The sequence below is a fragment of the Pseudophryne corroboree genome, chromosome 3, assembly GCF_028390025.1.
Source record: "Pseudophryne corroboree isolate aPseCor3 chromosome 3, aPseCor3.hap2, whole genome shotgun sequence".
Taxonomy (NCBI): Eukaryota; Metazoa; Chordata; class Amphibia; order Anura; family Myobatrachidae; genus Pseudophryne; species Pseudophryne corroboree.
In genome coordinates, this window is record NC_086446.1 from 698,893,195 (window position 1) to 698,910,291 (window position 17,097).

At 49.3% G+C, this 17,097-nt stretch overlaps 1 protein-coding gene across 3 annotated transcripts in view; it reads left to right on the top strand.

Annotated features, from left to right (window-relative positions):
- Positions 1-17,097, top strand: part of KIF11 (kinesin family member 11) — a 143,843-nt gene that overhangs the window by 24,013 nt on the left and 102,733 nt on the right. The window lies entirely within an intron of this gene.

Genomic DNA, 17,097 nt, shown 5'->3' on the forward strand with positions numbered 1-17,097 from the left:
ACAACTTCAAAGTATGGTGGGCACCCCCTGTGATCTGCTGCTACCTCAGGCACAAGACTTCAACAGACCAGAGGGTGCGCACCAGCACTAATCTTCTTGTTGAGGAATGTTTACTTAAAGACCATCTTATCCTTTTTACTAATATATCTCTGCAAAGCTCATACCCATAATGACACTGAAAAGGGGGGAAAAACAGAGTAAGGGAGTATTTTCTCTGACGTCCTAGTGGATGCTGGGAACTCCGTAAGGACCATGGGGAATAGCGGCTCCGCAGGAGACTGGGCACAAAAGTAAAGCTTTAGGACTACCTGGTGTGCACTGGCTCCTCCCCCTATGACCCTCCTCCAAGCCTCAGTTAGATTTTTGTGCCCGAACGAGAAGGGTGCACACTAGGTGGCTCTCCTGAGCTGCTTAGTGAAAAGTTTAGTTTTAGGTTTTTATTTTCAGTGAGACCTGCTGGCAACAGGCTCACTGCATCGAGGGACTAAGGGGAGAAGAAGCGAACTCACCTGTGTGCAGAGTGGATTGGGCTTCTTAGGCTACTGGACACCATTAGCTCCAGAGGGATCGAACACAGGCCCAGCCATGGAGTCCGGTCCCAGAGCCGCGCCGCCGGCCCCCTTACAGAGCCAGAAGCAAGAAGAGGTCCGGAAAATCGGCGGCAGAAGACATCCTGTCTTCACCAAGGTAGCGCACAGCACTGCAGCTGTGCGCCATTGCTCCTCAGCACATTTCACACTTCGGTCACTGAGGGTGCAGGGCGCTAGGGGGGGGCGCCCTGAGCAGCAATAAAAACACCTTGGCTGGCGAAAATACATCACATATAGCCCCCAGGGCTATATGGATGAATTTTAACCCCTGCCAGATTACACTGAAAAACGGGAGAAAAGGCCGCCGAGAAAGGGGTGGAGCCTATCTCCTCAGCACACTGGCGCCATTTTCCCTCACAGCTCCGTTGGAGGGAAGCTCCCTGGCTCTCCCCTGCAGTCACTACACTACAGAAAGGGTTAAAAAAGAGGGGGGCACTAATTAGGCGCAGTATAAACAATACAGCAGCTATAAGGGGAAAAACACTTATATAAGGTTATCCCTGTATATATATATAGCGCTCTGGTGTGTGCTGGCAAACTCTCCCTCTGTCTCCCCAAAGGGCTAGTGGGGTCCTGTCCTCTATCAGAGCATTCCCTGTGTGTGTGCTGTGTGTCGGTACGTTTGTGTCGACATGTATGAGGAGGAAAATGATGTGGAGGCGGAGCAAATTGCCTGTAATAGGGATGTCACCCCCTAGGGGGTCGACACCTGAGTGGATGAACTGCTGGAAGGAATTAACAGTGTCAGCTCTTTACAAAAAACGGTGATTGACATGAGACAGCCGGCTACTCAGCTTGTGCCTGTCCAGACGTCTCATAGGCCGTCAGGGGCTCTAAAGCGCCCGTTACCTCAGATGGCAAATACAGACGCCGACACGGATACTGACTCCAGTGTCGACGGTGAAGAGACAAATATGACTTCCAGTAGGGCCACACGTTACATGATTGAGGCAATGGAAAATGTTTTACACATTTCTCTATCGTCCTAGTGGATGCTGGGGTTCCTGAAAGGACCATGGGGAATAGCGGCTCCGCAGGAGACAGGGCACAAAAAGTAAAGCTTTTTCCGATCAGGTGGTGTGCACTGGCTCCTCCCCCTATGACCCTCCTCCAGACTACAGTTAGATTTTTGTGCCCGGCCGAGAAGGGTGCAATCTAGGTGGCTCTCCTAAAGAGCTGCTTAGAAAAAGTTTAGCTAGGTTTTTTATTTTACAGTGATTCCTGCTGGCAACAGGATCACTGCAGCGAGGGACTGAGGGGAGAAGGAGTCAACTCACCTGCGTGCAGGATGGATTGGCTTCTTGGCTACTGGACATCAAGCTCCAGAGGGACGATCACGGGTACAGCCTGGATGGTCACCGGAGCCACGCCGCCGGCCCCCTTGCAGATGCTGAAGACAGAAGAGGTCCAGAATCGGCGGCTGAAGACTCCTGCAGTCTTCAAAAGGTAGCGCACAGCACTGCAGCTGTGCGCCATTTTCCTCTCAGCACACTTCACACGGCAGTCACTGAGGGTGCAGGGCGCTGGGAGGGGGGCGCCCTGGGAGGCAAAATGATTACCTATAAAGGCTAAAAATACCTCACATATAGCCCTAGAGGCTATATGGAGATATTTAACCCCTGCCTAATTTCTCTAAATAGCGGGAGACGAGCCCGCCAGAAAAGGGGCGGGGCCTATCTCCTCAGCACACGGCGCCATTTCCTCTCACAGTTCCGCTGGTCAGGACGGCTCCCAAGTCTCTCCCCTGCACTGCACTACAGAAACAGGGTAAAACAGAGAGGGGGGGGCACATTTATGGCGATAATTTGATATAACAAAGCAGCTATAAGGGAGCACTTATTATAAGGCTATCCCTGATATATATATAGCGCTTTTGGTGTGTGCTGGCAAACTCTCCCTCTGTCTCCCCAAAGGGCTAGTGGGTCCTGTCTTCGTTTGGAGCATTCCCTGTGTGTCTGCTGTGTGTCGGTACGTGTGTGTCGACATGTATGAGGACGATATTGGTGTGGAGGCGGAGCAATTGCCAAATATGAGGATGTCACCCCCTAGGGAGTCGACACCGGAATGGATGCCTTTATTTATGGAACTACGGGATAGTGTCAACACGCTAAAGCAGTCGTTTGACGACATGAGGCGGCCGGACAATCAATTAGTGCCTGTCCAGGCGACTCAAACACCGTCAGGGGCTGTGAAACGCCCTTTGCCTCAGTCGGTCGACACAGACCCAGACACAGGCGATGACTCCAGTGGTGACGGTGACGAATCAACCGTATTTTCCAGTAGGGCCACACGTTATATGATTTTGGCAATGAAGGAGGCGTTACATTTAGCTGATACTACAGGTACCACTAAACAGGGTATTATGTGGGGTATGAAAAAACTACCTATAGTTTTTCCTGAATCAGAAGAATTAAATGACGTGTGTAATGAAGCGTGGGTTGCCCCTGATAAAAAACTGATAATTTCAAAGAAATTATTGGCATTATACCCTTTCCCGCCAGAGGTTAGGGAGCGCTGGGAAACACCTCCTAGGGTGGACAAGGCGCTAACACGCTTATCTAAACAAGTGGCGTTACCCTCTCCTGAGACGGCCGCACTTAAAGATCCATCAGATAGGAGGATGGAAAATATCCAAAAAAGTATATACACACATGCAGGTGTTATACTACGACCAGCTGTAGCGACTGCCTGGATGGGCAGTGCTGGGGTAGTTTGGTCAGAGTCCCTGATTGAAAATATTGATACCCTGGACAGGGACAATATTTTACTGTCGTTAGAACAAATAAAGGATGCATTTCTTTATATGCGTGATGCACAGAGGGATATCTGCACACTGGCATCACGGGTAAGTGCTATGTCCATTTCGGCCAGAAGAGCTTTATGGACGCGACAGTGGTCAGGTGATGCGGATTCAAAACGGCATATGGAAGTTTTGCCGTATAAAGGGGAGGAGTTATTTGGAGTCGGTCTATCAGATTTGGTGGCCACGGCTACAGCCGGGAAATCCACTTTTCTACCTCAAGTCACTCCCCCACAGAAAAAGGCACCGACTTTTCAACCGCAGCCCTTTCGTTCCTTTAAAAATAAGAGAGCAAAGGGCTATTCATATCTGCCACGAGGCAAAGGTCGAGGGAAGAGACAGCAACACGCAGCTCCTTCCCAGGAACAGAAGCCCTCCCCGGCTTCTACAAAAGCCTCAGCATGACGCTGGGGCTCCTCAAGCGGACTCGGGGATGGTGGGCGGTCGTCTCAAAAATTACAGCGCGCAGTGGGCTCACTCGCAGGTAGATCCCTGGATCCTGCAGATAATATCTCAAGGGTACAGGTTGGAATTAGAGACGGATCCACCTCGCCGTTTTCCTGAAGTCTGCTTTACCAACGTCCCCCTCCGAAAGGGAGACGGTTTTGGAAGCCATTCACAAGCTGTACTCTCAGCAGGTGATAGTCAAGGTACCTCTTCTACAACAAGGGAAGGGGTATTATTCCACTCTTTTTGTGGTACCGAAGCCGGATGGCTCGGTAAGGCCTATTCTAAATCTGAAGTCCTTGAACCTGTACATAAAGAAGTTCAAGTTCAAAATGGAGTCACTCAGAGCAGTGATAGCGAACCTGGAAGAGGGGGACTTTATGGTATCCTTGGACATCAAGGATGCGTATCTCCACGTTCCAATTTACCCCTCACACCAGGGGTACCTCAGGTTCGTTGTACAAAACTGTCACTATCAGTTTCAGACGCTGCCGTTCGGATTGTCCACGGCACCTCGGATCTTTACAAAGGTAATGGCCGAGATGATGATTCTTCTTCGAAGAAAAGGCGTATTAATTATCCCATACTTGGACGATCTCCTAATAAGGGCGAGGTCCAGAGAACAGCTAGAGATGGGATTAGCACTGTCTCAAGAAGTGCTAAAACAGCACGGGTGGATTCTGAATATTCCAAAATCCCAGTTAATGCCGACAACTCGTCTGCTGTTCCTAGGGATGATTCTGGACACGGTTCAGAAAAAGGTTTTTCTCCCGGAGGAAAAAGCCAAGGAGTTATCCGAGCTTGTCAGGAACCTCCTAAAACCAGGAAAGGTGTCTGTACATCAATGCACAAGAGTCCTGGGAAAAATGGTAGCTTCTTACGAAGCAATTCCATTCGGCAGATTCCACGCAAGAATTTTCCAAAGGGATCTGTTGGACAAATGGTCAGGGTCGCATCTTCAGATGCACCTACGGATAACCCTGTCTCCAAGGACAAGGGTGTCTCTTCTGTGGTGGTTGCAGAGTCCTCATCTATTGGAGGGCCGCAGATTCGGCATACAGGATTGGATCCTGGTGACCACGGACGCCAGCCTGAGAGGCTGGGGAGCAGTCACACAAGGAAGAAACTTCCAGGGAGTATGGACGAGCCTGGAAACGTCTCTTCACATAAACATTCTGGAACTAAGAGCAATATACAATGCTCTAAGCCAGGCAGAACCTCTGCTTCAGGGAAAACCGGTGTTGATCCAGTCGGACAACATCACGGCAGTCGCCCATGTGAACAGACAGGGCGGCACAAGAAGCAGGAGTGCAATGGCAGAAGCTGCAAGGATTCTTCGCTGGGCAGAGAATCATGTGATAGCGCTATCAGCAGTGTTCATCCCGGGAGTGGACAACTGGGAAGCAGACTTCCTCAGCAGACACGATCTTCACCCGGGAGAGTGGGGACTTCATCCAGAAGTCTTCCACATGCTGGTAACCCGTTGGGAAAGACCAATGGTGGACATGATGGCGTCTCGCCTCAACAAAAAACTGGACAGGTATTGCGCCAGGTCAAGAGATCCGCAGGCAATAGCTGTGGACGCGCTGGTAACGCCTTGGGTGTACCAGTCGGTGTATGTGTTTCCTCCTCTGCCTCTCATACCAAAAGTATTGAGAATTATACGGCAAAGAGGCGTAAGAACGATACTAGTGGTTCCGGATTGGCCAAGAAGGACTTGGTACCCGGAACTTCAAGAGATGATCACGGAAGATCCGTGGCCTCTACCTCTAAGGAGGGACTTGCTTCAGCAGGGTCCCTGTCTGTTTCAAGACTTACCGCGGCTGCGTTTGACGGCATGGCGGTTGAACGCCGGATCCTAATGGAAAAAGGCATGCCGGAAGAAGTCATTCCTACTTTGATTAAAGCAAGGAAAGAAGTAACCGTGCAACATTATCACCGAATTTGGCGAAAATATGTTGCGTGGTGCGAAGATCGGAGTGCTCCGACGGAGGAATTTCAACTGGGTCGATTCCTACATTTCCTGCAATCAGGATTGTCTATGGGTCTCAAATTGGGATCTATTAAGGTTCAAATTTAGGCCCTGTCGATTTTCTTTCAAAAAGAATTGGCTTCAGTCCCTGAAGTCCAGACCTTTGTGAAGGGAGTGCTGCATATACAGCCTCCTGTGGTGCCTCCAGTGGCACCGTGGGATCTCAATGTAGTTTTGGATTTTCTAAAATCTCATTGGTTTGAACCACTAAATAAGGTGGATTTGAAATATCTCACTTGGAAAGTGACCATGCTTCTAGCCCTGGCTTCTGCCAGGAGAGTGTCAGAATTGGCAGCTTTATCTTACAAAAGCCCATATCTGATTTTCCATTCGGACAGGGCAGAACTGCGGACTCGTCCGCATTTTCTCCCTAAGGTGGTGTCAGCATTTCATCTGAACCAGCCTATTGTAGTGCCTGCGGCTACAAGTGACTTGGAGGACTCCAAGTTACTGGACGTTGTCAGAGCATTAAAAATATATATTGCAAGAACAGCTGGAGTCAGAAAATCTGACTCGTTGTTTATATTGTATGCACCCAACAAGATGGGTGCTCCTGCGTCTAAGCAGACGATTGCTCGTTGGATCTGTAGCACAATCCAACTGGCACATTCTGTGGCAGGCCTGCCACAGCCTAAATCTGTAAAGGCCCACTCCACAAGGAAGGTGGGCTCATCTTGGGCGGCTGCCCGAGGGGTCTCGGCATTACAACTTTGCCGAGCAGCTACGTGGTCAGGGGAGAACACGTTTGTAAAATTTTACAAATTTGATACTCTGGCTAAGGAGGACCTGGAGTTCTCTCATTCGGTGCTGCAGAGTCATCCGCACTCTCCCGCCCGTTTGGGAGCTTTGGTATAATCCCCATGGTCCTTTCAGGAACCCCAGCATCCACTAGGACGATAGAGAAAATAAGATTTTACTTACCGATAAATCTATTTCTCGGAGTCCGTAGTGGATGCTGGGCGCCCATCCCAAGTGCGGATTATCTGCATAAATTGTACATAGTTATTGTTAACTTATTCGGGTTATTGTTGTAGGAAGCCATCTTTCAGAGGCTCCGCTGTTATCATACTGTTAACTGGGTTTAGATCACAAGTTGTACGGTGTGATTGGTGTGGCTGGTATGAGTCTTACCCGGGATTCAAAATCCTCCCTTATTGTGTACGCTCGCCCGGGCACAGTACCTAACTGGAGTCTGGAGGAGGGTCATAGGGGGAGGAGCCAGTGCACACCACCTGATCGGAAAAAGCTTTACTTTTTGTGCCCTGTCTCCTGCGGAGCCGCTATTCCCCATGGTCCTTTCAGGAACCCCAGCATCCACTACGGACTCCGAGAAATAGATTTATCGGTAAGTAAAATCTTATTTTCTGATAATACGTGTACCACCAATAGGGGTATTATGTTCAGTGAGGAAAAACTACCTGTAGTTTTCCTAAATCTGAGAAATTAAATGAGGTGTGTGATGAAGCGTGGGTTTCCCCCGATAAAAAAACTGATAATTTCTAAAAAGTTATTGGCATATATCCTTTCCCGCCAGAGGTTAGGGTGCGTTGGGAAACACCCCCTAGGGGGGATAAAGCGCTCACACGCTTGTCAAAACAAGGGCTCTACCCTCTCCTGAGATGGCCGCCCTTAAGGATCCTGCTGATAGAAAGCAGGAGGGTATCCTAAAATGTATTTACACACATACTGGTGTTATACTGCGACCAGCAATCGCCTCAGCCTGGATGTGCAGTGCTGGGTTGGCGTGGTCGGATTCCCTGACTGAAAATATTGATACCCTAGATAGGGACAGTATATTATTGCCTGTAGAGCATTTAAAAGATGCATTTCTATATATGGGTGATGCACAGCGGGATATTTGCCGACTGGCATCAAGAGTAAGTGCGCTGTCCATTTCTACCAGAAGAGGGTTATGGACACGACAGTGGTCAGGTGATGTGGATTCCAAATGGCATATGGAAGTATTGCCTTATAAAGGGGAGGAGTTATTTGGGGTCGGTCTTTCAGACCTGGTGGCCACGGCAACAGCTGGGAAATCCACGTTTTTTACCCCAGGTCGCCTCTCAACATAAGAAGACGCCGTATTATCAGGCGCAGTCCTTTCGTTCCCATAAGGGCACGTGGGCAAAAGGTTCCTCATTTCTGCCCCGTGACAGAGGGAGAGGGAAACGGCTGCAGAAATCAGCCAGTTCCCAGGAACAGAAGCCCTCTCCCGCCTCTGCCAAGCCCTCAGCATGACGCTGGGGTTTTACAAGCAGACAGGGAGGCAGTGTTGGAAGCCATTCACAAGCTGTATTCCCAGCAGGTGATAATTAAGGTACCCCTCCTGCAACAGGGAAAGGGGTATTACTCCACACTGTTGTGGTACCGAAGCCGGACGGCTTGGTGAGACCGATATTAAATCTAAAATCTTTGAACACTTACATACAGAGGTTCAAATTCAAGAGAAGGGGACTACATGGTGTCTCTGGACATCAAGGATGCTTACCTTCATGTCCAAATTTACCCTTCTCACCAAGGGTACCTCAGGTTTGTGGTACAGAACTGTCACTATCAGTTTCAGACGCTGCCGTTTGGATGGTCCACGGCACCCCGGGTCTTTACCAATGTAATGGCCGAAATGATGATACTCCTTCGAAGGAAGGGAGTTTTAGTTATCCCTTACTTGGACGATCTCCTGATAAGGGTAAGATCCTGGGAACAGTTGGAGGTCGGTGTAGCACTATCTCAGGTAGTGTTGCGACAGCACGATTGGATTCTCAATATTCCAAAATCGCAGCTGGTTCCGACGACTCGTCTTCTGTTCCTAGGGATGATTCTGGACACAGTTCAGAAAAAGGTGTTTCTCCCGGAGGAGAGAGCCAGGGAGTTATCCGAGCTAGTCAGGAACCTCCTAAAACCGAGCCAAGTCTCAGTGCATCAATGCACTAGGGTTCTGGGAAAAATGGTAGCTTCCTACGAAGCAAAGCCATTCGGCAGATTCCACGCAAGAATTTTCCAGTGGGACCTGCTGGACAAATGGTCCGGGTCGCATCTTAAGATGCATCAGCGGATAACCCGGTCACCAAGGACAAGGGTGTCCCTCCTGTGGTGGTTGCAGAGTGCTCATTTCTCTAACGTCCTAAGTGGATGCTGGGGACTCCGTCAGGACCATGGGGAATAGCGGCTCCGCAGGAGACAGGGCACAAAAAGTAAAAGCTTTTGGACCTAGGTGGTGTGCACTGGCTCCTCCCCCTATGACCCTCCTCCAAGCCTCATTTAGATCTTTGTGCCCGGCCGAGAAGGGTGCAATCTAGGTGGCTCTCCTGAGCTGCTTAGAAGTAAAAGTATACTTAGGTTTTTTTATTTTCAGTGAGTCCTGCTGGCAACAGGCTCACTGCAGCGTGGGACTAAGGGGAGAAGAAGCGAACTCACCTGCGTGCAGAGTGGATTGGGCTTCTTGGCTACTGGACATTAGCTCCAGAGGGACGATCACAGGCCCAGCCATGGATGGGTCCCGGAGCCGTGCCGCCGGCCCCCTTACAGATGCTGAAGCAAGAAGAGGTCCATAAATCGGCGGCAGAAGACTTTCCTGTCTTCATAAGGTAGCGCACAGCACTGCAGCTGTGCGCCATTGCTCTCAGCACACTTCACACTTCGGTCACTGAGGGTGCAGGGCGCTGGGGGGGGGGCGCCCTGGGAAGCAATGAATTTACCTTATTTGGCAAAAAATACATCACATATAGCTCCTGGGCTATATGGATGTATTTAACCCCTGCCAGTTTTCCAGAAAAAAGCGGGAGAAGAGCCTGCCGTGAAGGGGGCGGGGCCTATCTCCTCGGCACACAGCGCCATTTTTCCCACACAGCTCCGCTGGTAGGAAGGCTCCCAGAATCTCCCCTGCATCCTGCACTACAGAAACAGGGTAAAAAAGAGGGGGGCACTTATTTGGCAAAATAACAGATATAAGCAGCTATAAGGGATAGACACTTATTGTGAGATTGTCCCTATACATATATAGCGCTCTGGTGTGTGCTGGCAAACTCTCCCTCTGTCTCCCCAAGGGGCTAAGTGGGGTCCTGTCCTCTATCAGAGCATTCCCTGTGTGTGTGCTGGGTGTCGGTACGTGTGTGTCGACATGTATGAGGAGGAAAATGATGTGGAGGCGGAGCAATTGCCTATAATGGTGATGTCACCCCCTAGGGAGTCGACACCTGAATGGATGGCCGTAATTAAGGAATTACGTAACAGTGTCGGCACGTTACAGAAAACTGTTGACGACATGAGACAGCCGGCAGCTCAGTTAGTGCCTGTCCAGGCGTCTCAAACACCGTCAGGGGCTATAAAACGCCCGTTACCTCAGTGGGTCGACACGGACCCAGACACAGACACTGACTCCAGTGTCGACGGTGAAGAAACAAACGTATTTTCCAGTAGGGCCACACGTTACATGATCACGGCAATGAAGGAGGTTTTGCACATCTCTGATACTGCAAGTACCACGAAAAGGGGTATTATGTGGGGTGTGAAAAAACTACCCGTAGTTTTTCCTGAATCAGATGAATTGAATGAAGTGTGTGATGAAGCGTGGGTTACCCCCGACAAAAAACTGCTAATTTCTAAAAAATTATTGGCACTATATCCCTTCCCACCAGAGGTTAGGGCTCGTTGGGAAACACCCCCTAGGGTAGATAAGGCGCTCACACGCTTATCAAAACAAGTGGCGTTACCGTGTCCAGAAACGGCCGCCCTTAAGGAGCCAGCAGATAGGAGGCTGGAAAATATCCTTAAAAGTATATACACACATACTGGTGTTATACTGCGACCAGCAATCGCCTCAGCCTGGATGTGCAGTGCTGGGGTGGCGTGGTCGGACTCCCTGACTGAGAATATTGATACCCTGGATAGGGACAGTATTTTATTGACATTGAGCAATTAAAAGATGCATTTTTATATATGCGAGATGCACAGAGAGATATTTGCACTCTGGCATCAAGAGTAAGTGCGCTGTCCATTTCTGCCAGAAGAGGGTTATGGACGCGACAGTGGTCGGGTGATGCGGATTCAAAACGGCACATGGAGGTATTGCCGTATAAAGGGGAGGAGTTATTTGGGGTCGGTCTATCAGACCTGGTAACCACGGCAACGGCTGGGAAATCCACATTTTTACCTCAAGTCACCTCTCAACAGAAAAAGACACCGTCTTTTCAGCATCAGTCCTTTCGTTCCCATAAAGGCAAGCGGACAAAAGGACAGTCATATCTGCCCCGGGGTAGAGGAAGGGGAAAGACTGCAGCAGACAGCTTCTTCCCAAGAACAGAAGCCCTCTTCCGCTTCTGCCAAGTCCTCAGCATGACGCTGGGTCCTTACAAGCAGACTCGGGTACGGTGGGAGGTCGTCTCAGAAATTTCAGCGCGCAGTGGGCTCACTCGCAAGTGAACCCCTGGATCCTGCAAGTAGTATCTCAGGGGTACAAATTGGAATTCGAGACGTCTTCCCCTCGCCAGTTCCTGAAGTCTGCTTTACCAATAGCTCCCTCCGACAGGGAGGCGGTATTGGGAGCCATTCACAAGCTGTACTCCCAACAGGTGATAATAAAAGTACCCCTCCTACAACAAGGGAAGGGATATTACTCCACACTGTTTGTGGTACCGAAACCAGACGGTTCGGTGAGACCGATTTTAAATCTAAAATCTTTGAACACTTATATCAAAAGGTTCAAATTCAAGATGGAATCACTCAGAGCAGTGATAGCGAACCTGGAAGAAGGGGACTATATGGTGTCTCTGGACATCAAGGATGCCTATCTCCATGTCCCGATTTGCCCTTCTCACCAAGGGTATCTCAGGTTCGTAATACAGAACTGTCATTATCAGTTTCAGACGCTGCCGTTTGGATTGTCCACGGCACCCCGGGTCTTTACCAAGGTAATGGCCGAAATGATGATTCTTCTTCGAAGAAAAGGCGTATTAATTATCCCTTACTTGGACGATCTCCTAATAAGGGCAAGGTCCAGAGAACAGTTAGAAGTCGGAGTAGCACTATCTCAAGAAGTACTACAACAGCACGGGTGGATTTTAAATATTCCAAAATCGCAGCTGATTCCGACGACACGTCTGCTGTTCCTAGGGATGATTCTGGACACAGTCCAGAAAAAGGTGTTTCTCCCGGAGGAGAAAGCCAGGGAGTTATCCGAGCTAGTCAGGAACCTCCTAAAACCAGGAAAGGTGTCAGTGCATCAATGCACAAGGGTCCTGGGAAAAAATAAGAATTTACTTACCGATAATTCTATTTCTCGGAGTCCGTAGTGGATGCTGGGGTTCCTGAAAGGACCATGGGGAATAGCGGCTCCGCAGGAGACAGGGCACAAAAGTAAAGCTTTCCGATCAGGTGGTGTGCACTGGCTCCTCCCCCTATGACCCTCCTCCAAGCCAGTTAGGTACTGTGCCCGGACGAGCGTACACAATAAGGGAGGAATTTTGAATCCCGGGTAAGACTCATACCAGCCACACCAATCACACCGTACAACTTGTGATCTAAACCCAGTTAACAGTATGATAACAGCGGAGCCTCTGAAAAGATGGCTCACAACAATAATAACCCGATTTTTGTAACTATGTACAAGTATTGCAGATAATCCGCACTTGGGATGGGCGCCCAGCATCCACTACGGACTCCGAGAAATAGAATTATCGGTAAGTAAATTCTTATTTTCTCTATCGTCCTAGTGGATGCTGGGGTTCCTGAAAGGACCATGGGGATTATACCAAAGCTCCCAAACGGGCGGGAGAGTGCGGATGACTCTGCAGCACCGAATGAGAGAACTCCAGGTCCTCCTTAGCCAGGGTATCAAATTTGTAGAATTTAGCAAACGTGTTTGCCCCTGACCAAGTAGCTGCTCGGCAAAGTTGTAAAGCCGAGACCCCTCGGGCAGCCGCCCAAGATGAGCCCACCTTCCTTGTGGAATGGGCATTTACATATTTTGGCTGTGGCAGGCCTGCCACAGAATGTGCAAGCTGAATTGTATTACACATCCAACTAGCAATAGTCTGCTTAGAAGCAAGAGCACCCAATTTGTTGGGTGCATACAGGATAACAGCAAGTCAGTTTTCCTGACTCCAGCCGTCCTGGAACATATTTTCAGGGCCCTGACAACATCTAGCAACTTTGAGTCCTCCAAGTCCCTAGTAGGTGCAAGGCACCACAATAAGCTGGTTCAGGTGAAACACTGACACCACCTTAGGGAGAGAACTGGGGACGAGTCCGCAGCTCTGCCCTGTCCGAATGGACAAACAGATATGGGCTTTTTTGAGAAAAAAACACCAATTTGACACTCGCCTGGTCCAGGCCAGGGCCAAGAGCATGGTCACTTTTCATGTGAGATGCTTCAAATCCACAGATTTGACTGGTTTTAAACCAATGTGATTTGAGGAATCCCAGAACTACGTTGAGATCCCACAGTGCCACTGGAGGCACAAAAGGGGGTTGTATATGCAATACTCCCTTGACAAACTTCTGGACTTCAGGAACTGAAGCCAATTCTTTCTGGAAGAAAATCGACAGGGCCGAAATTTGAACCTTAATGGACCCCAATTTGAGGCCCATAGACACTCCTGTTTGCAGGAAATGCAGGAAACGACCGAGTTGAAATTTCTTTGTGGGGCCTTCCTGGCCTCACACCACGCAACATATTTTCGCCACATGTGGTGATAATGTTGTGCGGTCACCTCTTTTCTGGCTTTGACCAGGGTAGGAATGACCTCTTCCGGAATGCCTTTTTCCCTTAGGATCCGGCGTTCCACCGCCATGCCGACAAACGCAGCTGCGGTAAGTCTTGGAACAGACATGGTACTTGCTGAAGCAAGTCCCTTCTTAGCGGCAGAGGCCATAAGACCTCTGTAAGCATCTCTTGAAGTTCCGGGTACCAAGTCCTTCTTGGCCAATCCGGAGCCATGAGTATAGTTCTTACTCCTCTACGTCTTATAATTCTCAGCACCTTAGGTATGAGAAGCAGAGGAGGGAACACGTACACCCACGGTGTTACCAGAACGTCCACAGCTATTGCCTGAGGGTCTCTTGACCTGGCGCAATACCTGTCCCGTTTTTTTTGTTCAGACGGGACGCCTTCATGTCCACCTTTGGTATTTCCCAACGGTTTACAATCATGTGGAAAAAACTTCCCGATGAAGTTTCCACTCTCCCGGGTGGAGGTCGTGCCTGCTGAGGAAGTCTGCTTCCCAGTTTCCATTCCCGGGATGAAACACTGCTGACAGTGCTATCACATGATTTTCCGCCCAGCGAAAAGTCCTTGCAGTTTTTGCCATTGCCCTCCTGCTTCTTGTGTCGCCCTGTCTGTTTACGTGGGCGACTGCCGTGATGTTTTTCCCACTGGATCAATACCGGCTGACCTTGAAGCAGAGGTCTTGCTAAGCTTAGAGCATTATAAATTTACCCTTAGCTCCAGTATATTTATGTGGAGAAAAGTCTCCGGACTTGATCACACTCCCTGGAAATTTTTTCCTTGTGTGACTGCTCCCCAGCCTCTCGGGCTGGGCTCCGTGGTCACCAGCATCCAATCCTGAATGCCGAATCTGCGGCCCTCTAGAAGATGAGCACTCTATAACCACCACAGGAGAGACACCCTTGTCCTTGGATATAGGGTTATCCGCTGATGCATCTGAAGATGCGATCCGGACCATTTGTCCAGCAGATCCCACTGAAAAGTTCTTGCGTGAAATCTGCCGAATGGAATTGCTTCGTAGGAAGCCACCATTTTTACCAGGACCCTTGTGCAATGATGCACTGTTTTTAGGAGGTTCCTGACTAGCTCGGATAACTCCCTGGCTTTCTCTTCCGGGAGAAACACCTTTTTCTGGACTGTGTCCAGAATCATCCCTAGGCACAGCAGACGTGTCGTCGGGATCAGCTGCGATTTTGGAATATTTAGAATCCACCCGTGCTGTTGTAGCAGTATCCGAGATAGTGCTACTCCGACCTCCAACTGTTCCCTGGACTATGCCCTTATCAGGAGATCGTCCAAGTAAGGGATAATTAATACGCCTTTTCTTCGAAGAAGAATCATCATTTCGGCCATTACCTTGGTAAAGACCCGGGGTGCCGTGGACAATCCAAACGGCAGCGTCTGAAACTGATAGTGAGAGTTCTGCACCACGAACCTGAGGTACCCTTAGTGAGAAGGGCAAATTTGGGACATAGAGGTAAGCATCCCTGATGTCCCGGGACACTATATAGTCCCCTTCTTCCTGGTTCGTTATCACTGCTCTGAGTGACTCCATCTTGATTTGAACCTTTGTAAGTGTTCAAAAATTTTTTTAGAATAAGTCTCACCTAGCCTTCTGGCTTCAGTACCACAATATAGTGTGGAATAATACCCCTTTTCTTGTAGTAGGAGGGGTAATTTAATTATCACCTGCTGGGAATACAGCTTGTGAATTTTTTTCCATACTGCCTCCTTGTCGGAGGGAGACCTTGGTAAAGCAGACTTCAGGAGCCTGCGAAGGGGAAACGTCTCGACATTCCAATCTGTACCCCTGGGATACTACTTGTAGGATCCAGGGGTCCTGTACGGTCTCAGCGCCATGCTGAGAACTTGTCAGAAGCGGTGGAACGCTTCTGTTCCTGGGAATGGGCTGCCTGCTGCAGTCTTCTTCCCTTTCCTCTATCCCTGGGCAGATATGATCTTATAGGGACGAAAGGACTGAGGCTGAAAAGACGGTGTCTTTTTCTGCAGAGATGTGACTTAGGGTAAAAACGGCGGATTTTCCAGCAGTTGCCGTGGCCACCAGGTCCGATGGACCGACCCCAAATAACTCCTCTTCCTTTATACGGCAATACACCTTTGTGCCGTTTGGAATCTGCATCACCTGACCACTGTCGTGTCCATAACATCTTCTGGCAGATATGGACATCGCATTTACTCTTGATGCCAGAGTGCAAATATCCCTCTGTGCATCTCGCATATATAGAAATGCATCCTTTAAATGCTCTATAGTCAATAAAATACTGTCCCTGTCAAGGGTATCAACATTTTTAGTCAGGGAATCCGACCAAGCCACCCCAGCTCTGCACATCCAGGCTGAGGCGATTGCTGGTCGCAGTATAACACCAGTATGTGTGTATATACTTTTTATGATATTTTCCAGCCTCCTGTCAGCTGGTCCTTGAGGACGGCCCTATCTATAGACGGTACCGCCACTTGTTTTGATAAGCGTGTGAGCGCCTTATCCACCCTAAGGGGTGTTTCCCAACGCGCCCTAACTTCTGGCGGGAAAGGGTATACCGCCCATAATTTTCTATCGGGGGGAACCCACGCATCATCACACACTTTATTTAATTTATCTGATTCAGGAAAAACTACGGTAGTTTTTTCACATCCCACATAATACCCTCTTTTGTGGTACTTGTAGTATCAGAAATATGTAACACCTCCTTCATTGCCTTTAACGTGTGGCCCTAATAAGGAATACGTTTGTTTATTCACCGTCGACACTGGATTCAGTGTCCCTGTCTGTGTCTGTGTCGACCGACTAAAGTAAACGGGCGTTTTAAAACCCCTGACGGTGTTTTTGAGACGTCTGGACCGGTACTAATTGTTTGTCGGCCGTCTCATGTCGTCAACCGACCTTGCAGCGTGTTGACATTATCACGTAATTCCCTAAATAAGCCATCCATTCCGGTGTCGACTCCCTAGAGAGTGACATCACCATTACAGGCAATTGCTCCGCCTCCTCACCAACATCGTCCTCATACATGTCGACACACACGTACCGACACACAGCACACACACAGGGAATGCTGTGATAGAGGACAGGACCCACTAGCCCTTTGGAGAGACAGAGGGAGAGTTTACCAGCACACACCAAAAACGCTATAATTATATAGGGACAACCTTATATAAGTGTTTTCCCTTATAGCATCTTTTTTATATATTTCTAACGCCAAATTAGTGCCCCCCCTCTCTGTTTTAACCCTGTTTCTGTAGTGCAGTGCAGGGGAGAGCCTGGGAGCCTTCCCTCCAGCCTTTCTGTGAGGGAAAATGGCGCTGTGTGCTGAGGAGATAGGCCCCGCCCCTTTTTCGGCGGCCTCGTCTCCCGCTCTTAACGGATTCTGGCAGGGGTTAAATATCTCCATATAGCCTCCGGAGGCTATATGTGAGGTATTTTTAGCCAAAATAGGTATTCATTTGCCTCCCAGGGCGCCCCCCTCCCAGCGCCCTGCACCCTCAGTGA